Genomic DNA, 24444 nt, shown 5'->3' with positions numbered 1-24444 from the left:
GGGCCGTGGCGGTGAGAGCGCCAAATCCTAACCACTAGACCACCAGGGAAAGGCTTTTTGCCTGCTGGTCTCTTAATAGCATGACAAGAACAAACAACAATACATGTCTCTGTCTTGTCCAAAACGGACAAGACTGGTGTAAGCACAAGACCCAGCAACAGGTGGGCCTGTGGGGCATTGGATAGTCTGACTACGAATCATAAAATTCTAGGTTCAACTCCTGGCTGGCTCGCTCTGCATTTTTTTGCATCGCCGTCACTCCACAGTGGACCACAGGCAAGATGAAGTTCCAGCTTGTGTTTGTTGTTATTGTTGTTCCTCTGTTTGTTACTTTTTTTAAGCAAATGTTTTGTACCCTTATTCCCTACTGCCACCTGAGGACTGAGAAAAAAGTTCTAAACTAAATGAAACCGAACTAACAAATAATCAGCAACTTATCCAATTCAAATTGCGTCTCAGTTTCTTTGTTAATTTCACAATTTGTCAATTTTGTGCCTTGACAGACCGACGACAGGCTGTTTTTCCTCAAGATAACGGTTACCATGCAACACCAAGCGTGTTTTCTAATGCATGGCGTGTGTATTTTCACCTAAACTTTACTTTAATGACCAGTTCATTGTAACTATTCAGCAATCACAGGATCCCTTTGGGTGATTGTGGTCTTGCTAAAATATTCCCACTTTGGTAAAGTCACACGTCAAAAGCCATAGACCGCTACACAACCCTGGCCTCACGCCGGCCACGCACATGCAAAATGACCCAGAATCCCATACTCCATTCTCGGCATTTCCCATATTGTCTAACGGTCAGAATACCTGATTTTCACCCAGGCGGAAGGGTTTTGACTCCCTATATGCGAAGGCAGGCTCCTCTTTGCTTCCCAATTCGAACGTCAAGCTTGTATTACTGCAGCAGAAGCATTTTTTTGGACAGCAGTCAATCTACAGAAATGTTTTAGGCTGAGCTTGTGCCCACCTGTTTCATCCCTTCGATAGCTCAGCTGGTAGAGCGGAGGACTGTAGGAGGATCTTTGGCAATCCTTAGGTCGCTGGTTCAATTCCGGCTCGAAGGAGGGTATTTTACACGTGCCACCTGTTTTGGGCCTGGCTTCTCAAAGAAAAGGCTGAGCTTGATTTCACAGTCTGCCGTCAGAGGGCAAAAGAACATTCCCTGACCGGGAATCGAACCCGGGCCGTGGCGGTGAGAGCGCCAAATCCTAACCACTAGACCACCAGGGAAAGGCTTTTTGCCGGTCTCTTAATAGCATGACAAGAACCAACAACAATACATGTCTCTGTCTTGTCCAAAACGGACAAGACTGGTGAAAGCACAAGACCCAGCAACAGGTGGGCCTGTGGGGCATTGGATAGTCTGACTACGAATCATAAAATTCTAGGTTCAACTCCTGGCTGGCTCGCTCTGCATTTTTTTGCATCGCCGTCACTCCACAGTGGACCACAGGCAAGATGAAGTTCCAGCTTGTGTTTGTTGTTATTGTTGTTCCTCTGTTTGTTACTTTTTTTAAGCAAATGTTTTGTAGCCTTATTCCCTACTGCCACCTGAGGACTGAGAAAAAAGTTCTAAACTAAATGAAACCGAACTAACAAATAATCAGCAACTTATCCAATTCAAATTGCGTCTCAGTTTCTTTGTTAATTTCACAATTTGTCAATTTTGTGCCTTGACAGACCGACGACAGGCTGTTTTTCCTCAAGATAACGGTTACCATGCAACACCAAGCGTGTTTTCTAATGCATGGCGTGTGTATTTTCACCTAAACTTTACTTTAATGACCAGTTCATTGTAACTATTCAGCAATCACAGGATCCCTTTGGGTGATTGTGGTCTAGCTAAAATATTCCCACTTTGGTAAAGTCAGACGTCAAAAGCCATAGACCGCTACACAACCCTGGCCTCACGCCGGCCACGCACATGCAAAATGACCCAGAATCCCATACTCCATTCTCGGCATTTCCCATATTGTCTAACGGTCAGAATACCTGATTTTCACCCAGGCGGAAGGGTTTTGACTCCCTATATGCGAAGGCAGGTTCCTCTTTGCTTCCCAATTCAAACGTCAAGCTTGTATTACTGCAGCAGAAGCATTTTTTTGGACAGCAGTCAATCTACAGAAATGTTTTAGGCTGAGCTTGTGCCCACCTGTTTCATCCCTTCGATAGCTCAGCTGGTAGAGCGGAGGACTGTAGGAGGATCTTTGGCAATCATTAGGTCGCTGGTTCAATTCCGGCTCGAAGGAGGGTATTTTACACGTGCCACCTGTTTTGGGCCTGGCTTCTCAAAGAAAAGGCTGAGCTTGATTTCACAGTCTGCCGTCAGAGGGCAAAAGAACATTCCCTGACCGGGAATCGAACCCGGGCCGTGGCGGTGAGAGCGCCAAATCCTAAAACGGACAAGACTGGTGAAAGCACAAGACCCAGCAACAGGTGGGCCTGTGGGGCATTGGATAGTCTGACTACGAATCATAAAATTCTAGGTTCAACTCCTGGCTGGCTCGCTCTGCATTTTTTTGCATCGCCGTCACTCCACAGTGGACCACAGGCAAGATGAAGTTCCAGCTTGTGTTTGTTGTTATTGTTGTTCCTCTGTTTGTTACTTTTTTTAAGCAAATGTTTTGTAGCCTTATTCCCTACTGCCACCTGAGGACTGAGAAAAAAGTTCTAAACTAAATGAAACCGAAGTAACAAATAATCAGCAAATTATCCAATTCAAATTGCGTCTCAGTTTCTTTGTTAATTTCACAATTTGTCAATTTTGTGCCTTGACAGACCGACGACAGGCTGTTTTTCCTCAAGATAACGGTTACCATGCAACACCAAGCGTGTTTTCTAATGCATGGCGTGTGTATTTTCACCTAAACTTTACTTTAATGACCAGTTCCTTGTAACTATTCAGCAATCACAGGATCCCTTTGGGTGATTGTGGTCTTGCTAAAATATTCCCACTTTGGTAAAGTCAGACGTCAAAAGCCATAGACCGCTACACAACCCTGGCCTCACGCCGGCCACGCACATGCAAAATGACCCAGAATCCCATTCTCCATTCTCGGCATTTCCCATATTGTCTAACGGTCAGAATACCTGATTTTCACCCAGGCGGAAGGGTTTTGACTCCCTATATGCGAAGGCAGGCTCCTCTTTGCTTCCCAATTCGAACGTCAAGCTTGTATTACTGCAGCAGAAGCATTTTTTTGGACAGCAGTCAATCTACAGAAATGTTTTAGGCTGAGCTTGTGCCCACCTGTTTCATCCCTTCGATAGCTCAGCTGGTAGAGCGGAGGACTGTAGGAGGATCTTTGGCAATCCTTAGGTCGCTGGTTCAATTCCGGCTCGAAGGAGGGTATTTTACACGTGCCACCTGTTTTGGGCCTGGCTTCTCAAAGAAAAGGCTGAGCTTGATTTCACAGTCTGCCGTCAGAGGGCAAAAGAACATTCCCTGACCGGGAATCGAACCCGGGCCGTGGCGGTGAGAGCGCCAAATCCTAACCACTAGACCACCAGGGAAAGGCTTTTTGCCTGCTGGTCTCTTAATAGCATGACAAGAACAAACAACAATACATGTCTCTGTCTTGTCCAAAACGGACAAGACTGGTGTAAGCACAAGACCCAGCAACAGGTGGGCCTGTGGGGCATTGGATAGTCTGACTACGAATCATAAAATTCTAGGTTCAACTCCTGGCTGGCTCGCTCTGCATTTTTTTGCATCGCCTTCACTCCACAGTGGACCACAGGCAAGATGAAGTTCCAGCTTGTGTTTGTTGTTATTGTTGTTCCTCTGTTTGTTACTTTTTTTAAGCAAATGTTTTGTAGCCTTATTCCCTACTGCCACCTGAGGACTGAGAAAAAAGTTCTAAACTAAATGAAACCGAACTAACAAATAATCAGCAACTTATCCAATTCAAATTGCGTCTCAGTTTCTTTGTTAATTTCACAATTTGTCAATTTTGTGCCTTGACAGACCGACGACAGGCTGTTTTTCCTCAAGATAACGGTTACCATGCAACACCAAGCGTGTTTTCTAATGCATGGCGTGTGTATTTTCACCTAAACTTTACTTTAATGACCAGTTCATTGTAACTATTCAGCAATCACAGGATCCCTTTGGGTGATTGTGGTCTTGCTAAAATATTCCCACTTTGGTAAAGTCAGACGTCAAAAGCCATAGACCGCTACACAACCCTGGCCTCACGCCGGCCACGCACATGCAAAATGACCCAGAATCCCATACTCCATTCTCGGCATTTCCCATATTGTCTAACGGTCAGAATACCTGATTTTCACCCAGGCGGAAGGGTTTTGACTCCCTATATGCGAAGGCAGGTTCCTCTTTGCTTCCCAATTCAAACGTCAAGCTTGTATTACTGCAGCAGAAGCATTTTTTTGGACAGCAGTCAATCTACAGAAATGTTTTAGGCTGAGCTTGTGCCCACCTGTTTCGTCCCTTCGATAGCTCAGCTGGTAGAGCGGAGGACTGTAGGAGGATCTTTGGCAATCCTTAGGTCGCTGGTTCAATTCCGGCTCGAAGGAGGGTATTTTACACGTGCCGCCTGGCTTCTCAAAGAAAAGGCTGAGCTTGATTTCACAGTCTGCCGTCAGAGGGCAAAAGAACATTCCCTGACCGGGAATCGAACCCGGGCCGTGGCGGTGAGAGCGCCAAATCCTAACCACTAGACCACCAGGGAAAGGCTTTTTGCCTGCTGGTCTCTTAATAGCATGACAAGAACAAACAACAATACATGTCTCTGTCTTGTCCAAAACGGACAAGACTGGTGTAAGCACAAGACCCAGCAACAGGTGGGCCTGTGGGGCATTGGATAGTCTGACTACGAATCATAAAATTCTAGGTTCAACTCCTGGCTGGCTCGCTCTGCATTTTTTTGCATCGCCGTCACTCCACAGTGGACCACAGGCAAGATGAAGTTCCAGCTTGTGTTTGTTGTTATTGTTGTTCCTCTGTTTGTTACTTTTTTTAAGCAAATGTTTTGTACCCTTATTCCCTACTGCCACCTGAGGACTGAGAAAAAAGTTCTAAACTAAATGAAACCGAACTAACAAATAATCAGCAACTTATCCAATTCAAATTGCGTCTCAGTTTCTTTGTTAATTTCACAATTTGTCAATTTTGTGCCTTGACAGACCGACGACAGGCTGTTTTTCCTCAAGATAACGGTTACCATGCAACACCAAGCGTGTTTTCTAATGCATGGCGTGTGTATTTTCACCTAAACTTTACTTTAATGACCAGTTCATTGTAACTATTCAGCAATCACAGGATCCCTTTGGGTGATTGTGGTCTTGCTAAAATATTCCCACTTTGGTAAAGTCACACGTCAAAAGCCATAGACCGCTACACAACCCTGGCCTCACGCCGGCCACGCACATGCAAAATGACCCAGAATCCCATACTCCATTCTCGGCATTTCCCATATTGTCTAACGGTCAGAATACCTGATTTTCACCCAGGCGGAAGGGTTTTGACTCCCTATATGCGAAGGCAGGCTCCTCTTTGCTTCCCAATTCGAACGTCAAGCTTGTATTACTGCAGCAGAAGCATTTTTTTGGACAGCAGTCAATCTACAGAAATGTTTTAGGCTGAGCTTGTGCCCACCTGTTTCATCCCTTCGATAGCTCAGCTGGTAGAGCGGAGGACTGTAGGAGGATCTTTGGCAATCCTTAGGTCGCTGGTTCAATTCCGGCTCGAAGGAGGGTATTTTACACGTGCCACCTGTTTTGGGCCTGGCTTCTCAAAGAAAAGGCTGAGCTTGATTTCACAGTCTGCCGTCAGAGGGCAAAAGAACATTCCCTGACCGGGAATCGAACCCGGGCCGTGGCGGTGAGAGCGCCAAATCCTAACCACTAGACCACCAGGGAAAGGCTTTTTGCCGGTCTCTTAATAGCATGACAAGAACCAACAACAATACATGTCTCTGTCTTGTCCAAAACGGACAAGACTGGTGAAAGCACAAGACCCAGCAACAGGTGGGCCTGTGGGGCATTGGATAGTCTGACTACGAATCATAAAATTCTAGGTTCAACTCCTGGCTGGCTCGCTCTGCATTTTTTTGCATCGCCGTCACTCCACAGTGGACCACAGGCAAGATGAAGTTCCAGCTTGTGTTTGTTGTTATTGTTGTTCCTCTGTTTGTTACTTTTTTTAAGCAAATGTTTTGTAGCCTTATTCCCTACTGCCACCTGAGGACTGAGAAAAAAGTTCTAAACTAAATGAAACCGAACTAACAAATAATCAGCAACTTATCCAATTCAAATTGCGTCTCAGTTTCTTTGTTAATTTCACAATTTGTCAATTTTGTGCCTTGACAGACCGACGACAGGCTGTTTTTCCTCAAGATAACGGTTACCATGCAACACCAAGCGTGTTTTCTAATGCATGGCGTGTGTATTTTCACCTAAACTTTACTTTAATGACCAGTTCATTGTAACTATTCAGCAATCACAGGATCCCTTTGGGTGATTGTGGTCTAGCTAAAATATTCCCACTTTGGTAAAGTCAGACGTCAAAAGCCATAGACCGCTACACAACCCTGGCCTCACGCCGGCCACGCACATGCAAAATGACCCAGAATCCCATACTCCATTCTCGGCATTTCCCATATTGTCTAACGGTCAGAATACCTGATTTTCACCCAGGCGGAAGGGTTTTGACTCCCTATATGCGAAGGCAGGTTCCTCTTTGCTTCCCAATTCAAACGTCAAGCTTGTATTACTGCAGCAGAAGCATTTTTTTGGACAGCAGTCAATCTACAGAAATGTTTTAGGCTGAGCTTGTGCCCACCTGTTTCATCCCTTCGATAGCTCAGCTGGTAGAGCGGAGGACTGTAGGAGGATCTTTGGCAATCATTAGGTCGCTGGTTCAATTCCGGCTCGAAGGAGGGTATTTTACACGTGCCACCTGTTTTGGGCCTGGCTTCTCAAAGAAAAGGCTGAGCTTGATTTCACAGTCTGCCGTCAGAGGGCAAAAGAACATTCCCTGACCGGGAATCGAACCCGGGCCGTGGCGGTGAGAGCGCCAAATCCTAACCACTAGACCACCAGGGAAAGGCTTTTTGCCTGCTGGTCTCTTAATAGCATGACAAGAACAAACAACAATACATGTCTCTGTCTTGTCCAAAACGGACAAGACTGGTGAAAGCACAAGACCCAGCAACAGGTGGGCCTGTGGGGCATTGGATAGTCTGACTACGAATCATAAAATTCTAGGTTCAACTCCTGGCTGGCTCGCTCTGCATTTTTTTGCATCGCCGTCACTCCACAGTGGACCACAGGCAAGATGAAGTTCCAGCTTGTGTTTGTTGTTATTGTTGTTCCTCTGTTTGTTACTTTTTTTAAGCAAATGTTTTGTAGCCTTATTCCCTACTGCCACCTGAGGACTGAGAAAAAAGTTCTAAACTAAATGAAACCGAACTAACAAATAATCAGCAACTTATCCAATTCAAATTGCGTCTCAGTTTCTTTGTTAATTTCACAATTTGTCAATTTTGTGCCTTGACAGACCGACGACAGGCTGTTTTTCCTCAAGATAACGGTTACCATGCAACACCAAGCGTCTTTTCTAATGCATGGCGTGTGTATTTTCACCTAAACTTTACTTTAATGACCAGTTCATTGTAACTATTCAGCAATCACAGGATCCCTTTGGGTGATTGTGGTCTTGCTAAAATATTCCCACTTTGGTAAAGTCAGACGTCAAAAGCCATAGACCGCTACACAACCCTGGCCTCACACCGGCCACGCACATGCAAAATGACCCAGAATCCCATACTCCATTCTCGGCATTTCCCATATTGTCTAACGGTCAGAATACCTGATTTTCACCCAGGCGGAAGGGTTTTGACTCCCTATATGCGAAGGCAGGCTCCTCTTTGCTTCCCAATTCGAACGTCAAGCTTGTATTACTGCAGCAGAAGCATTTTTTTGGACAGCAGTCAATCTACAGAAATGTTTTAGGCTGAGCTTGTGCCCACCTGTTTCATCCCTTCGATAGCTCAGCTGGTAGAGCGGAGGACTGTAGGAGGATCTTTGGCAATCCTTAGGTCGCTGGTTCAATTCCGGCTCGAAGGAGGGTATTTTACACGTGCCACCTGTTTTGGGCCTGGCTTCTCAAAGAAAAGGCTGAGCTTGATTTCACAGTCTGCCGTCAGAGGGCAAAAGAACATTCCCTGACCGGGAATCGAACCCGGGCCGTGGCGGTGAGAGCGCCAAATCCTAACCACTAGACCACCAGGGAAAGGCTTTTTGCCTGCTGGTCTCTTAATAGCATGACAAGAACAAACAACAATACATGTCTCTGTCTTGTCCAAAACGGACAAGACTGGTGTAAGCACAAGACCCAGCAACAGGTGGGCCTGTGGGGCATTGGATAGTCTGACTACGAATCATAAAATTCTAGGTTCAACTCCTGGCTGGCTCGCTCTGCATTTTTTTGCATCGCCGTCACTCCACAGTGGACCACAGGCAAGATGAAGTTCCAGCTTGTGTTTGTTGTTATTGTTGTTCCTCTGTTTGTTACTTTTTTTAAGCAAATGTTTTGTACCCTTATTCCCTACTGCCACCTGAGGACTGAGAAAAAAGTTCTAAACTAAATGAAACCGAACTAACAAATAATCAGCAACTTATCCAATTCAAATTGCGTCTCAGTTTCTTTGTTAATTTCACAATTTGTCAATTTTGTGCCTTGACAGACCGACGACAGGCTGTTTTTCCTCAAGATAACGGTTACCATGCAACACCAAGCGTGTTTTCTAATGCATGGCGTGTGTATTTTCACCTAAACTTTACTTTAATGACCAGTTCATTGTAACTATTCAGCAATCACAGGATCCCTTTGGGTGATTGTGGTCTTGCTAAAATATTCCCACTTTGGTAAAGTCACACGTCAAAAGCCATAGACCGCTACACAACCCTGGCCTCACGCCGGCCACGCACATGCAAAATGACCCAGAATCCCATACTCCATTCTCGGCATTTCCCATATTGTCTAACGGTCAGAATACCTGATTTTCACCCAGGCGGAAGGGTTTTGACTCCCTATATGCGAAGGCAGGCTCCTCTTTGCTTCCCAATTCGAACGTCAAGCTTGTATTACTGCAGCAGAAGCATTTTTTTGGACAGCAGTCAATCTACAGAAATGTTTTAGGCTGAGCTTGTGCCCACCTGTTTCATCCCTTCGATAGCTCAGCTGGTAGAGCGGAGGACTGTAGGAGGATCTTTGGCAATCCTTAGGTCGCTGGTTCAATTCCGGCTCGAAGGAGGGTATTTTACACGTGCCACCTGTTTTGGGCCTGGCTTCTCAAAGAAAAGGCTGAGCTTGATTTCACAGTCTGCCGTCAGAGGGCAAAAGAACATTCCCTGACCGGGAATCGAACCCGGGCCGTGGCGGTGAGAGCGCCAAATCCTAACCACTAGACCACCAGGGAAAGGCTTTTTGCCGGTCTCTTAATAGCATGACAAGAACCAACAACAATACATGTCTCTGTCTTGTCCAAAACGGACAAGACTGGTGAAAGCACAAGACCCAGCAACAGGTGGGCCTGTGGGGCATTGGATAGTCTGACTACGAATCATAAAATTCTAGGTTCAACTCCTGGCTGGCTAGCTCTGCATTTTTTTGCATCGCCGTCACTCCACAGTGGACCACAGGCAAGATGAAGTTCCAGCTTGTGTTTGTTGTTATTGTTGTTCCTCTGTTTGTTACTTTTTTTAAGCAAATGTTTTGTAGCCTTATTCCCTACTGCCACCTGAGGACTGAGAAAAAAGTTCTAAACTAAATGAAACCGAACTAACAAATAATCAGCAACTTATCCAATTCAAATTGCGTCTCAGTTTCTTTGTTAATTTCACAATTTGTCAATTTTGTGCCTTGACAGACCGACGACAGGCTGTTTTTCCTCAAGATAACGGTTACCATGCAACACCAAGCGTGTTTTCTAATGCATGGCGTGTGTATTTTCACCTAAACTTTACTTTAATGACCAGTTCATTGTAACTATTCAGCAATCACAGGATCCCTTTGGGTGATTGTGGTCTAGCTAAAATATTCCCACTTTGGTAAAGTCAGACGTCAAAAGCCATAGACCGCTACACAACCCTGGCCTCACGCCGGCCACGCACATGCAAAATGACCCAGAATCCCATACTCCATTCTCGGCATTTCCCATATTGTCTAACGGTCAGAATACCTGATTTTCACCCAGGCGGAAGGGTTTTGACTCCCTATATGCGAAGGCAGGTTCCTCTTTGCTTCCCAATTCAAACGTCAAGCTTGTATTACTGCAGCAGAAGCATTTTTTTGGACAGCAGTCAATCTACAGAAATGTTTTAGGCTGAGCTTGTGCCCACCTGTTTCATCCCTTCGATAGCTCAGCTGGTAGAGCGGAGGACTGTAGGAGGATCTTTGGCAATCATTAGGTCGCTGGTTCAATTCCGGCTCGAAGGAGGGTATTTTACACGTGCCACCTGTTTTGGGCCTGGCTTCTCAAAGAAAAGGCTGAGCTTGATTTCACAGTCTGCCGTCAGAGGGCAAAAGAACATTCCCTGACCGGGAATCGAACCCGGGCCGTGGCGGTGAGAGCGCCAAATCCTAACCACTAGACCACCAGGGAAAGGCTTTTTGCCTGCTGGTCTCTTAATAGCATGACAAGAACAAACAACAATACATGTCTCTGTCTTGTCCAAAACGGACAAGACTGGTGAAAGCACAAGACCCAGCAACAGGTGGGCCTGTGGGGCATTGGATAGTCTGACTACGAATCATAAAATTCTAGGTTCAACTCCTGGCTGGCTCGCTCTGCATTTTTTTGCATCGCCGTCACTCCACAGTGGACCACAGGCAAGATGAAGTTCCAGCTTGTGTTTGTTGTTATTGTTGTTCCTCTGTTTGTTACTTTTTTTAAGCAAATGTTTTGTAGCCTTATTCCCTACTGCCACCTGAGGACTGAGAAAAAAGTTCTAAACTAAATGAAACCGAACTAACAAATAATCAGCAACTTATCCAATTCAAATTGCGTCTCAGTTTCTTTGTTAATTTCACAATTTGTCAATTTTGTGCCTTGACAGACCGACGACAGGCTGTTTTTCCTCAAGATAACGGTTACCATGCAACACCAAGCGTGTTTTCTAATGCATGGCGTGTGTATTTTCACCTAAACTTTACTTTAATGACCAGTTCATTGTAACTATTCAGCAATCACAGGATCCCTTTGGGTGATTGTGGTCTTGCTAAAATATTCCCACTTTGGTAAAGTCAGACGTCAAAAGCCATAGACCGCTACACAACCCTGGCCTCACACCGGCCACGCACATGCAAAATGACCCAGAATCCCATACTCCATTCTCGGCATTTCCCATATTGTCTAACGGTCAGAATACCTGATTTTCACCCAGGCGGAAGGGTTTTGACTCCCTATATGCGAAGGCAGGCTCCTCTTTGCTTCCCAATTCGAATGTCAAGCTTGTATTACTGCAGCAGAAGCATTTTTTTGGACAGCAGTCAATCTACAGAAATGTTTTAGGCTGAGCTTGTGCCCACCTGTTTCATCCCTTCGATAGCTCAGCTGGTAGAGCGGAGGACTGTAGGAGGATCTTTGGCAATCCTTAGGTCGCTGGTTCAATTCCGGCTCGAAGGAGGGTATTTTACACGTGCCACCTGTTTTGGGCCTGGCTTCTCAAAGAAAAGGCTGAGCTTGATTTCACAGTCTGCCGTCAGAGGGCAAAAGAACATTCCCTGACCGGGAATTGAACCCGGGCCGTGGCGGTGAGAGCGCCAAATCCTAACCACTAGACCACCAGGGAAAGGCTTTTTGCCTGCTGGTCTCTTAATAGCATGACAAGAACCAACAACAATACATGTCTCTGTCTTGTCCAAAACGGACAAGACTGGTGAAAGCACAAGACCCAGCAACAGGTGGGCCTGTGGGGCATTGGATAGTCTGACTACGAATCATAAAATTCTAGGTTCAACTCCTGGCTGGCTCGCTCTGCATTTTTTTGCATCGCCGTCACTCCACAGTGGACCACAGGCAAGATGAAGTTCCAGCTTGTGTTTGTTGTTATTGTTGTTCCTCTGTTTGTTACTTTTTTTAAGCAAATGTTTTGTAGCCTTATTCCCTACTGCCACCTGAGGACTGAGAAAAAAGTTCTAAACTAAATGAAATTGAACTAACAAATAATCAGCAACTTATCCAATTCAAATTGCGTCTCAGTTTCTTTGTTAATTTCACAATTTGTCAATTTTGTGCCTTGACAGACCGACGACAGGCTGTTTTTCCTCAAGATAACGGTTACCATGCAACACCAAGCGTGTTTTCTAATGCATGGCGTGTGTATTTTCACCTAAACTTTACTTTAATGACCAGTTCATTGTAACTATTCAGCAATCACAGGATCCCTTTGGGTGATTGTGGTCTTGCTAAAATATTCCCACTTTGGTAAAGTCAGACGTCAAAAGCCATAGACCGCTACACAACCCTGGCCTCACGCCGGCCACGCACATGCAAAATGACCCAGAATCCCATACTCCATTCTCGGCATTTCCCATATTGTCTAACGGTCAGAATACCTGATTTTCACCCAGGCGGAAGGGTTTTGACTCCCTATATGCGAAGGCAGGTTCCTCTTTGCTTCCCAATTCAAACGTCAAGCTTGTATTACTGCAGCAGAAGCATTTTTTTGGACAGCAGTCAATCTACAGAAATGTTTTAGGCTGAGCTTGTGCCCACCTGTTTCGTCCCTTCGATAGCTCAGCTGGTAGAGCGGAGGACTGTAGGAGGATCTTTGGCAATCCTTAGGTCGCTGGTTCAATTCCGGCTCGAAGGAGGGTATTTTACACGTGCCGCCTGGCTTCTCAAAGAAAAGGCTGAGCTTGATTTCACAGTCTGCCGTCAGAGGGCAAAAGAACATTCCCTGACCGGGAATCGAACCCGGGCCGTGGCGGTGAGAGCGCCAAATCCTAACCACTAGACCACCAGGGAAAGGCTTTTTGCCTGCTGGTCTCTTAATAGCATGACAAGAACAAACAACAATACATGTCTCTGTCTTGTCCAAAACGGACAAGACTGGTGAAAGCACAAGACCCAGCAACAGGTGGGCCTGTGGGGCATTGGATAGTCTGACTACGAATCATAAAATTCTAGGTTCAACTCCTGGCTGGCTCGCTCTGCATTTTTTTGCATCGCCGTCACTCCACAGTGGACCACAGGCAAGATGAAGTTCCAGCTTGTGTTTGTTGTTATTGTTGTTCCTCTGTTTGTTACTTTTTTTAAGCAAATGTTTTGTAGCCTTATTCCCTACTGCCACCTGAGGACTGAGAAAAAAGTTCTAAACTAAATGAAACCGAACTAACAAATAATCAGCAACTTATCCAATTCAAATTGCGTCTCAGTTTCTTTGTTAATTTCACAATTTGTCAATTTTGTGCCTTGACAGACCGACGACAGGCTGTTTTTCCTCAAGATAACGGTTACCATGCAACACCAAGCGTCTTTTCTAATGCATGGCGTGTGTATTTTCACCTAAACTTTACTTTAATGACCAGTTCATTGTAACTATTCAGCAATCACAGGATCCCTTTGGGTGATTGTGGTCTTGCTAAAATATTCCCACTTTGGTAAAGTCAGACGTCAAAAGCCATAGACCGCTACACAACCCTGGCCTCACACCGGCCACGCACATGCAAAATGACCCAGAATCCCATACTCCATTCTCGGCATTTCCCATATTGTCTAACGGTCAGAATACCTGATTTTCACCCAGGCGGAAGGGTTTTGACTCCCTATATGCGAAGGCAGGCTCCTCTTTGCTTCCCAATTCGAACGTCAAGCTTGTATTACTGCAGCAGAAGCATTTTTTTGGACAGCAGTCAATCTACAGAAATGTTTTAGGCTGAGCTTGTGCCCACCTGTTTCATCCCTTCGATAGCTCAGCTGGTAGAGCGGAGGACTGTAGGAGGATCTTTGGCAATCCTTAGGTCGCTGGTTCAATTCCGGCTCGAAGGAGGGTATTTTACACGTGCCACCTGTTTTGGGCCTGGCTTCTCAAAGAAAAGGCTGAGCTTGATTTCAGAGTCTGCCGTCAGAGGGCAAAAGAACATTCCCTGACCGGGAATCGAACCCGGGCCGTGGCGGTGAGAGCGCCAAATCCTAACCACTAGACCACCAGGGAAAGGCTTTTTGCCTGCTGGTCTCTTAATAGCATGACAAGAACCAACAACAATACATGTCTCTGTCTTGTCCAAAACGGACAAGACTGGTGAAAGCACAAGACCCAGCAACAGGTGGGCCTGTGGGGCATTGGATAGTCTGACTACGAATCATAAAATTCTAGGTTCAACTCCTGGCTGGCTCGCTCTGCATTTTTTTTGCATCGCCGTCACTCCACAGTGGACCACAGGCAAGATGAAGTTCCAGCTTGTGTTTGTTGTTATTGTTGTTCCTCTGTTTGTTACTTTTTTTAAGCAAATGTTTTGTAGCCTTATTCCCTACTGCCACCTGAGGACTGAGAAAAAAGTTCTAAACTAAATGAAACCGAACTAACAAATAATCAGCAACTTATCCAATTCAAATTGCGTCTCAGTTTCTTTGTTAATTTCACAATTTGTCAATTTTGTGCCTTGACAGACCGACGACAGGCTGTTTTTCCTCAAGATAACGGTTACCATGCAACACCAAGCGTGTTTTCTAATGCATGGCGTGTGTATTTTCACCTAAACTTTACTTTAATGACCAGTTCATTGTAACTATTCAGCAATCACAGGATCCCTTTGGGTGATTGTGGTCTTGCTAAAATATTCCCACTTTGGTAAAGTCAGACGTCAAAAGCCATAGACCGCTACACAACCCTGGCCTCACGCCGGCCACGCACATGCAAAATGACCCAGAATCCCATACTCCATTCTCGGCATTTCCCATATTGTCTAACGGTCAGAATACCTGATTTTCACCCAGGCGGAAGGGTTTTGACTCCCTATATGCGAAGGCAGGCTCCTCTTTGCTTCCCAATTCGAACGTCAAGCTTGTATTACTGCAGCAGAAGCATTTTTTTGGACAGCAGTCAATCTACAGAAATGTTTTAGGCTGAGCTTGTGCCCACCTGTTTCGTCCCTTCGATAGCTCAGCTGGTAGAGCGGAGGACTGTAGGAGGATCTTTGGCAATCCTTAGGTCGCTGGTTCAATTCCGGCTCGAAGGAGGGTATTTTACACGTGCCGCCTGGCTTCTCAAAGAAAAGGCTGAGCTTGATTTCACAGTCTGCCGTCAGAGGGCAAAAGAACATTCCCTGACCGGGAATCGAACCCGGGCCGTGGCGGTGAGAGCGCCAAATCCTAACCACTAGACCACCAGGGAAAGGCTTTTTGCCTGCTGGTCTCTTAATAGCATGACAAGAACAAACAACAATACATGTCTCTGTCTTGTCCAAAACGGACAAGACTGGTGAAAGCACAAGACCCAGCAACAGGTGGGCCTGTGGGGCATTGGATAGTCTGACTACGAATCATAAAATTCTAGGTTCAACTCCTGGCTGGCTCGCTCTGCATTTTTTTGCATCGCCGTCACTCCACAGTGGACCACAGGCAAGATGAAGTTCCAGCTTGTGTTTGTTGTTATTGTTGTTCCTCTGTTTGTTACTTTTTTTAAGCAAATGTTTTGTAGCCTTATTCCCTACTGCCACCTGAGGACTGAGAAAAAAGTTCTAAACTAAATGAAACCGAACTAACAAATAATCAGCAACTTATCCAATTCAAATTGCGTCTCAGTTTCTTTGTTAATTTCACAATTTGTCAATTTTGTGCCTTGACAGACCGACGACAGGCTGTTTTTCCTCAAGATAACGGTTACCATGCAACACCAAGCGTCTTTTCTAATGCATGGCGTGTGTATTTTCACCTAAACTTTACTTTAATGACCAGTTCATTGTAACTATTCAGCAATCACAGGATCCCTTTGGGTGATTGTGGTCTTGCTAAAATATTCCCACTTTGGTAAAGTCAGACGTCAAAAGCCATAGACCGCTACACAACCCTGGCCTCACACCGGCCACGCACATGCAAAATGACCCAGAATCCCATACTCCATTCTCGGCATTTCCCATATTGTCTAACGGTCAGAATACCTGATTTTCACCCAGGCGGAAGGGTTTTGACTCCCTATATGCGAAGGCAGGCTCCTCTTTGCTTCCCAATTCGAACGTCAAGCTTGTATTACTGCAGCAGAAGCATTTTTTTGGACAGCAGTCAATCTACAGAAATGTTTTAGGCTGAGCTTGTGCCCACCTGTTTCATCCCTTCGATAGCTCAGCTGGTAGAGCGGAGGACTGTAGGAGGATCTTTGGCAATCCTTAGGTCGCTGGTTCAATTCCGGCTCGAAGGAGGGTATTTTACACGTGCCACCTGTTTTGGGCCTGGCTTCTCAAAGAAAAGGCTGAGCTTGATTTCAGAGTCTGCCGTCAGAGGGCAAAAGAACATTCCCTGACCGGGAATCGAACCCGGGCCGTGGCGGTGAGAGCGCCAAATCCTAACCACTAGACCACCAGGGAAAGGCTTTTTGCCTGCTGGTCTCTTAATAGCATGACAAGAACCAACAACAATACATGTCTCTGTCTTGTCCAAAACGGACAAGACTGGTGAAAGCACAAGACCCAGCAACAGGTGGGCCTGTGGGGCATTGGATAGTCTGACTACGAATCATAAAATTCTAGGTTCAACTCCTGGCTGGCTCGCTCTGCATTTTTTTTGCATCGCCGTCACTCCACAGTGGACCACAGGCAAGATGAAGTTCCAGCTTGTGTTTGTTGTTATTGTTGTTCCTCTGTTTGTTACTTTTTTTAAGCAAATGTTTTGTAGCCTTATTCCCTACTGCCACCTGAGGACTGAGAAAAAAGTTCTAAACTAAATGAAACCGAACTAACAAATAATCAGCAACTTATCCAATTCAAATTGCGTCTCAGTTTCTTTGTTAATTTCACAATTTGTCAATTTTGTGCCTTGACAGACCGACGACAGGCTGTTTTTCCTCAAGATAACGGTTACCATGCAACACCAAGCGTGTTTTCTAATGCATGGCGTGTGTATTTTCACCTAAACTTTACTTTAATGACCAGTTCATTGTAACTATTCAGCAATCACAGGATCCCTTTGGGTGATTGTGGTCTTGCTAAAATATTCCCACTTTGGTAAAGTCAGACGTCAAAAGCCATAGACCGCTACACAACCCTGGCCTCACGCCGGCCACGCACATGCAAAATGACCCAGAATCCCATTCTCCATTCTCGGCATTTCCCATATTGTCTAACGGTCAGAATACCTGATTTTCACCCAGGCGGAAGGGTTTTGACTCCCTATATGCGAAGGCAGGCTCCTCTTTGCTTCCCAATTCGAACGTCAAGCTTGTATTACTGCAGCAGAAGCATTTTTTTGGACAGCAGTCAATCTACAGAAATGTTTTAGGCTGAGCTTGTGCCCACCTGTTTCATCCCTTCGATAGCTCAGCTGGTAGAGCGGAGGACTGTAGGAGGATCTTTGGCAATCCTTAGGTCGCTGGTTCAATTCCGGCTCGAAGGAGGGTATTTTACACGTGCCACCTGTTTTGGGCCTGGCTTCTCAAAGAAAAGGCTGAGCTTGATTTCACAGTCTGCCGTCAGAGGGCAAAAGAACATTCCCTGACCGGGAATCGAACCCGGGCCGTGGCGGTGAGAGCGCCAAATCCTAACCACTAGACCACCAGGGAAAGGCTTTTTGCCTGCTGGTCTCTTAATAGCATGACAAGAACAAACAACAATACATGTCTCTGTCTTGTCCAAAACGGACAAGACTGGTGTAAGCACAAGACCCAGCAACAGGTGGGCCTGTGGGGCATTGGATAGTCTGACTACGAATCATAAAATTCTAGGTTCAACTCCTGGCTGGCTCGCTCTGCATTTTTTTGCATCGCCTTCACTCCACAGTGGACCACAGGCAAGATGAAGTTCCAGCTTGTGTTTGTTGTTATTGTTGTTCCTCTGTTTGTTACTTTTTTTAAGCAAATGTTTTGTAGCCTTATTCCCTACTGCCACCTGAGGACTGAGAAAAAAGTTCTAAACTAAATGAAACCGAACTAACAAATAATCAGCAACTTATCCAATTCAAATTGCGTCTCAGTTTCTTTGTTAATTTCACAATTTGTCAATTTTGTGCCTTGACAGACCGACGACAGGCTGTTTTTCCTCAAGATAACGGTTACCATGCAACACCAAGCGTGTTTTCTAATGCATGGCGTGTGTATTTTCACCTAAACTTTACTTTAATGACCAGTTCATTGTAACTATTCAGCAATCACAGGATCCCTTTGGGTGATTGTGGTCTTGCTAAAATATTCCCACTTTGGTAAAGTCAGACGTCAAAAGCCATAGACCGCTACACAACCCTGGCCTCACGCCGGCCACGCACATGCAAAATGACCCAGAATCCCATACTCCATTCTCGGCATTTCCCATATTGTCTAACGGTCAGAATACCTGATTTTCACCCAGGCGGAAGGGTTTTGACTCCCTATATGCGAAGGCAGGTTCCTCTTTGCTTCCCAATTCAAACGTCAAGCTTGTATTACTGCAGCAGAAGCATTTTTTTGGACAGCAGTCAATCTACAGAAATGTTTTAGGCTGAGCTTGTGCCCACCTGTTTCGTCCCTTCGATAGCTCAGCTGGTAGAGCGGAGGACTGTAGGAGGATCTTTGGCAATCCTTAGGTCGCTGGTTCAATTCCGGCTCGAAGGAGGGTATTTTACACGTGCCGCCTGGCTTCTCAAAGAAAAGGCTGAGCTTGATTTCACAGTCTGCCGTCAGAGGGCAAAAGAACATTCCCTGACCGGGAATCGAACCCGGGCCGTGGCGGTGAGAGCGCCAAATCCTAACCACTAGACCACCAGGGAAAGGCTTTTTGCCTGCTGGTCTCTTAATAGCATGACAAGAACAAACAACAATACATGTCTCTGTCTTGTCCAAAACGGACAAGACTGGTGTAAGCACAAGACCCAGCAACAGGTGGGCCTGTGGGGCATTGGATAGTCTGACTACGAATCATAAAATTCTAGGTTCAACTCCTGGCTGGCTCGCTCTGCATTTTTTTGCATCGCCGTCACTCCACAGTGGACCACAGGCAAGATGAAGTTCCAGCTTGTGTTTGTTGTTATTGTTGTTCCTCTGTTTGTTACTTTTTTTAAGCAAATGTTTTGTACCCTTATTCCCTACTGCCACCTGAGGACTGAGAAAAAAGTTCTAAACTAAATGAAACCGAACTAACAAATAATCAGCAACTTATCCAATTCAAATTGCGTCTCAGTTTCTTTGTTAATTTCACAATTTGTCAATTTTGTGCCTTGACAGACCGACGACAGGCTGTTTTTCCTCAAGATAACGGTTACCATGCAACACCAAGCGTGTTTTCTAATGCATGGCGTGTGTATTTTCACCTAAACTTTACTTTAATGACCAGTTCATTGTAACTATTCAGCAATCACAGGATCCCTTTGGGTGATTGTGGTCTTGCTAAAATATTCCCACTTTGGTAAAGTCACACGTCAAAAGCCATAGACCGCTACACAACCCTGGCCTCACGCCGGCCACGCACATGCAAAATGACCCAGAATCCCATACTCCATTCTCGGCATTTCCCATATTGTCTAACGGTCAGAATACCTGATTTTCACCCAGGCGGAAGGGTTTTGACTCCCTATATGCGAAGGCAGGCTCCTCTTTGCTTCCCAATTCGAACGTCAAGCTTGTATTACTGCAGCAGAAGCATTTTTTTGGACAGCAGTCAATCTACAGAAATGTTTTAGGCTGAGCTTGTGCCCACCTGTTTCATCCCTTCGATAGCTCAGCTGGTAGAGCGGAGGACTGTAGGAGGATCTTTGGCAATCCTTAGGTCGCTGGTTCAATTCCGGCTCGAAGGAGGGTATTTTACACGTGCCACCTGTTTTGGGCCTGGCTTCTCAAAGAAAAGGCTGAGCTTGATTTCACAGTCTGCCGTCAGAGGGCAAAAGAACATTCCCTGACCGGGAATCGAACCCGGGCCGTGGCGGTGAGAGCGCCAAATCCTAACCACTAGACCACCAGGGAAAGGCTTTTTGCCGGTCTCTTAATAGCATGACAAGAACCAACAACAATACATGTCTCTGTCTTGTCCAAAACGGACAAGACTGGTGAAAGCACAAGACCCAGCAACAGGTGGGCCTGTGGGGCATTGGATAGTCTGACTACGAATCATAAAATTCTAGGTTCAACTCCTGGCTGGCTAGCTCTGCATTTTTTTGCATCGCCGTCACTCCACAGTGGACCACAGGCAAGATGAAGTTCCAGCTTGTGTTTGTTGTTATTGTTGTTCCTCTGTTTGTTACTTTTTTTAAGCAAATGTTTTGTAGCCTTATTCCCTACTGCCACCTGAGGACTGAGAAAAAAGTTCTAAACTAAATGAAACCGAACTAACAAATAATCAGCAACTTATCCAATTCAAATTGCGTCTCAGTTTCTTTGTTAATTTCACAATTTGTCAATTTTGTGCCTTGACAGACCGACGACAGGCTGTTTTTCCTCAAGATAACGGTTACCATGCAACACCAAGCGTGTTTTCTAATGCATGGCGTGTGTATTTTCACCTAAACTTTACTTTAATGACCAGTTCATTGTAACTATTCAGCAATCACAGGATCCCTTTGGGTGATTGTGGTCTAGCTAAAATATTCCCACTTTGGTAAAGTCAGACGTCAAAAGCCATAGACCGCTACACAACCCTGGCCTCACGCCGGCCACGCACATGCAAAATGACCCAGAATCCCATACTCCATTCTCGGCATTTCCCATATTGTCTAACGGTCAGAATACCTGATTTTCACCCAGGCGGAAGGGTTTTGACTCCCTATATGCGAAGGCAGGTTCCTCTTTGCTTCCCAATTCAAACGTCAAGCTTGTATTACTGCAGCAGAAGCATTTTTTTGGACAGCAGTCAATCTACAGAAATGTTTTAGGCTGAGCTTGTGCCCACCTGTTTCATCCCTTCGATAGCTCAGCTGGTAGAGCGGAGGACTGTAGGAGGATCTTTGGCAATCATTAGGTCGCTGGTTCAATTCCGGCTCGAAGGAGGGTATTTTACACGTGCCACCTGTTTTGGGCCTGGCTTCTCAAAGAAAAGGCTGAGCTTGATTTCACAGTCTGCCGTCAGAGGGCAAAAGAACATTCCCTGACCGGGAATCGAACCCGGGCCGTGGCGGTGAGAGCGCCAAATCCTAACCACTAGACCACCAGGGAAAGGCTTTTTGCCTGCTGGTCTCTTAATAGCATGACAAGAACAAACAACAATACATGTCTCTGTCTTGTCCAAAACGGACAAGACTGGTGAAAGCACAAGACCCAGCAACAGGTGGGCCTGTGGGGCATTGGATAGTCTGACTACGAATCATAAAATTCTAGGTTCAACTCCTGGCTGGCTCGCTCTGCATTTTTTTGCATCGCCGTCACTCCACAGTGGACCACAGGCAAGATGAAGTTCCAGCTTGTGTTTGTTGTTATTGTTGTTCCTCTGTTTGTTACTTTTTTTAAGCAAATGTTTTGTAGCCTTATTCCCTACTGCCACCTGAGGACTGAGAAAAAAGTTCTAAACTAAATGAAACCGAACTAACAAATAATCAGCAACTTATCCAATTCAAATTGCGTCTCAGTTTCTTTGTTAATTTCACAATTTGTCAATTTTGTGCCTTGACAGACCGACGACAGGCTGTTTTTCCTCAAGATAACGGTTACCATGCAACACCAAGCGTGTTTTCTAATGCATGGCGTGTGTATTTTCACCTAAACTTTACTTTAATGACCAGTTCATTGTAACTATTCAGCAATCACAGGATCCCTTTGGGTGATTGTGGTCTTGCTAAAATATTCCCACTTTGGTAAAGTCAGACGTCAAAAGCCATAGACCGCTACACAACCCTGGCCTCACACCGGCCACGCACATGCAAAATGACCCAGAATCCCATACTCCATTCTCGGCATTTCCCATATTGTCTAACGGTCAGAATACCTGATTTTCACCCAGGCGGAAGGGTTTTGACTCCCTATATGCGAAGGCAGGCTCCTCTTTGCTTCCCAATTCGAATGTCAAGCTTGTATTACTGCAGCAGAAGCATTTTTTTGGACAGCAGTCAATCTACAGAAATGTTTTAGGCTGAGCTTGTGCCCACCTGTTTCATCCCTTCGATAGCTCAGCTGGTAGAGCGGAGGACTGTAGGAGGATCTTTGGCAATCCTTAGGTCGCTGGTTCAATTCCGGCTCGAAGGAGGGTATTTTACACGTGCCACCTGTTTTGGGCCTGGCTTCTCAAAGAAAAGGCTGAGCTTGATTTCAGAGTCTGCCGTCAGAGGGCAAAAGAACATTCCCTGACCGGGAATTGAACCCGGGCCGTGGCGGTGAGAGCGCCAAATCCTAACCACTAGACCACCAGGGAAAGGCTTTTTGCCTGCTGGTCTCTTAATAGCATGACAAGAACCAACAACAATACATGTCTCTGTCTTGTCCAAAACGGACAAGACTGGTGAAAGCACAAGACCCAGCAACAGGTGGGCCTGTGGGGCATTGGATAGTCTGACTACGAATCATAAAATTCTAGGTTCAACTCCTGGCTGGCTCGCTCTGCATTTTTTTGCATCGCCGTCACTCCACAGTGGACCACAGGCAAGATGAAGTTCCAGCTTGTGTTTGTTGTTATTGTTGTTCCTCTGTTTGTTACTTTTTTTAAGCAAATGTTTTGTAGCCTTATTCCCTACTGCCACCTGAGGACTGAGAAAAAAGTTCTAAACTAAATGAAATTGAACTAACAAATAATCAGCAACTTATCCAATTCAAATTGCGTCTCAGTTTCTTTGTTAATTTCACAATTTGTCAATTTTGTGCCTTGACAGACCGACGACAGGCTGTTTTTCCTCAAGATAACGGTTACCATGCAACACCAAGCGTGTTTTCTAATGCATGGCGTGTGTATTTTCACCTAAACTTTACTTTAATGACCAGTTCATTGTAACTATTCAGCAATCACAGGATCCCTTTGGGTGATTGTGGTCTTGCTAAAATATTCCCACTTTGGTAAAGTCAGACGTCAAAAGCCATAGACCGCTACACAACCCTGGCCTCACGCCGGCCACGCACATGCAAAATGACCCAGAATCCCATACTCCATTCTCGGCATTTCCCATATTGTCTAACGGTCAGAATACCTGATTTTCACCCAGGCGGAAGGGTTTTGACTCCCTATATGCGAAGGCAGGTTCCTCTTTGCTTCCCAATTCAAACGTCAAGCTTGTATTACTGCAGCAGAAGCATTTTTTTGGACAGCAGTCAATCTACAGAAATGTTTTAGGCTGAGCTTGTGCCCACCTGTTTCGTCCCTTCGATAGCTCAGCTGGTAGAGCGGAGGACTGTAGGAGGATCTTTGGCAATCCTTAGGTCGCTGGTTCAATTCCGGCTCGAAGGAGGGTATTTTACACGTGCCGCCTGGCTTCTCAAAGAAAAGGCTGAGCTTGATTTCACAGTCTGCCGTCAGAGGGCAAAAGAACATTCCCTGACCGGGAATCGAACCCGGGCCGTGGCGGTGAGAGCGCCAAATCCTAACCACTAGACCACCAGGGAAAGGCTTTTTGCCTGCTGGTCTCTTAATAGCATGACAAGAACAAACAACAATACATGTCTCTGTCTTGTCCAAAACGGACAAGACTGGTGAAAGCACAAGACCCAGCAACAGGTGGGCCTGTGGGGCATTGGATAGTCTGACTACGAATCATAAAATTCTAGGTTCAACTCCTGGCTGGCTCGCTCTGCATTTTTTTGCATCGCCGTCACTCCACAGTGGACCACAGGCAAGATGAAGTTCCAGCTTGTGTTTGTTGTTATTGTTGTTCCTCTGTTTGTTACTTTTTTTAAGCAAATGTTTTGTAGCCTTATTCCCTACTGCCACCTGAGGACTGAGAAAAAAGTTCTAAACTAAATGAAACCGAACTAACAAATAATCAGCAACTTATCCAATTCAAATTGCGTCTCAGTTTCTTTGTTAATTTCACAATTTGTCAATTTTGTGCCTTGACAGACCGACGACAGGCTGTTTTTCCTCAAGATAACGGTTACCATGCAACACCAAGCGTCTTTTCTAATGCATGGCGTGTGTATTTTCACCTAAACTTTACTTTAATGACCAGTTCATTGTAACTATTCAGCAATCACAGGATCCCTTTGGGTGATTGTGGTCTTGCTAAAATATTCCCACTTTGGTAAAGTCAGACGTCAAAAGCCATAGACCGCTACACAACCCTGGCCTCACACCGGCCACGCACATGCAAAATGACCCAGAATCCCATACTCCATTCTCGGCATTTCCCATATTGTCTAACGGTCAGAATACCTGATTTTC

The sequence above is a fragment of the Barbus barbus genome, assembly GCF_936440315.1.
Source record: "Barbus barbus genome assembly, chromosome: 35".
In the NCBI taxonomy this organism is placed as follows: Eukaryota; Metazoa; Chordata; class Actinopteri; order Cypriniformes; family Cyprinidae; genus Barbus; species Barbus barbus.
This window is presented reverse-complemented; position numbering follows the sequence as displayed.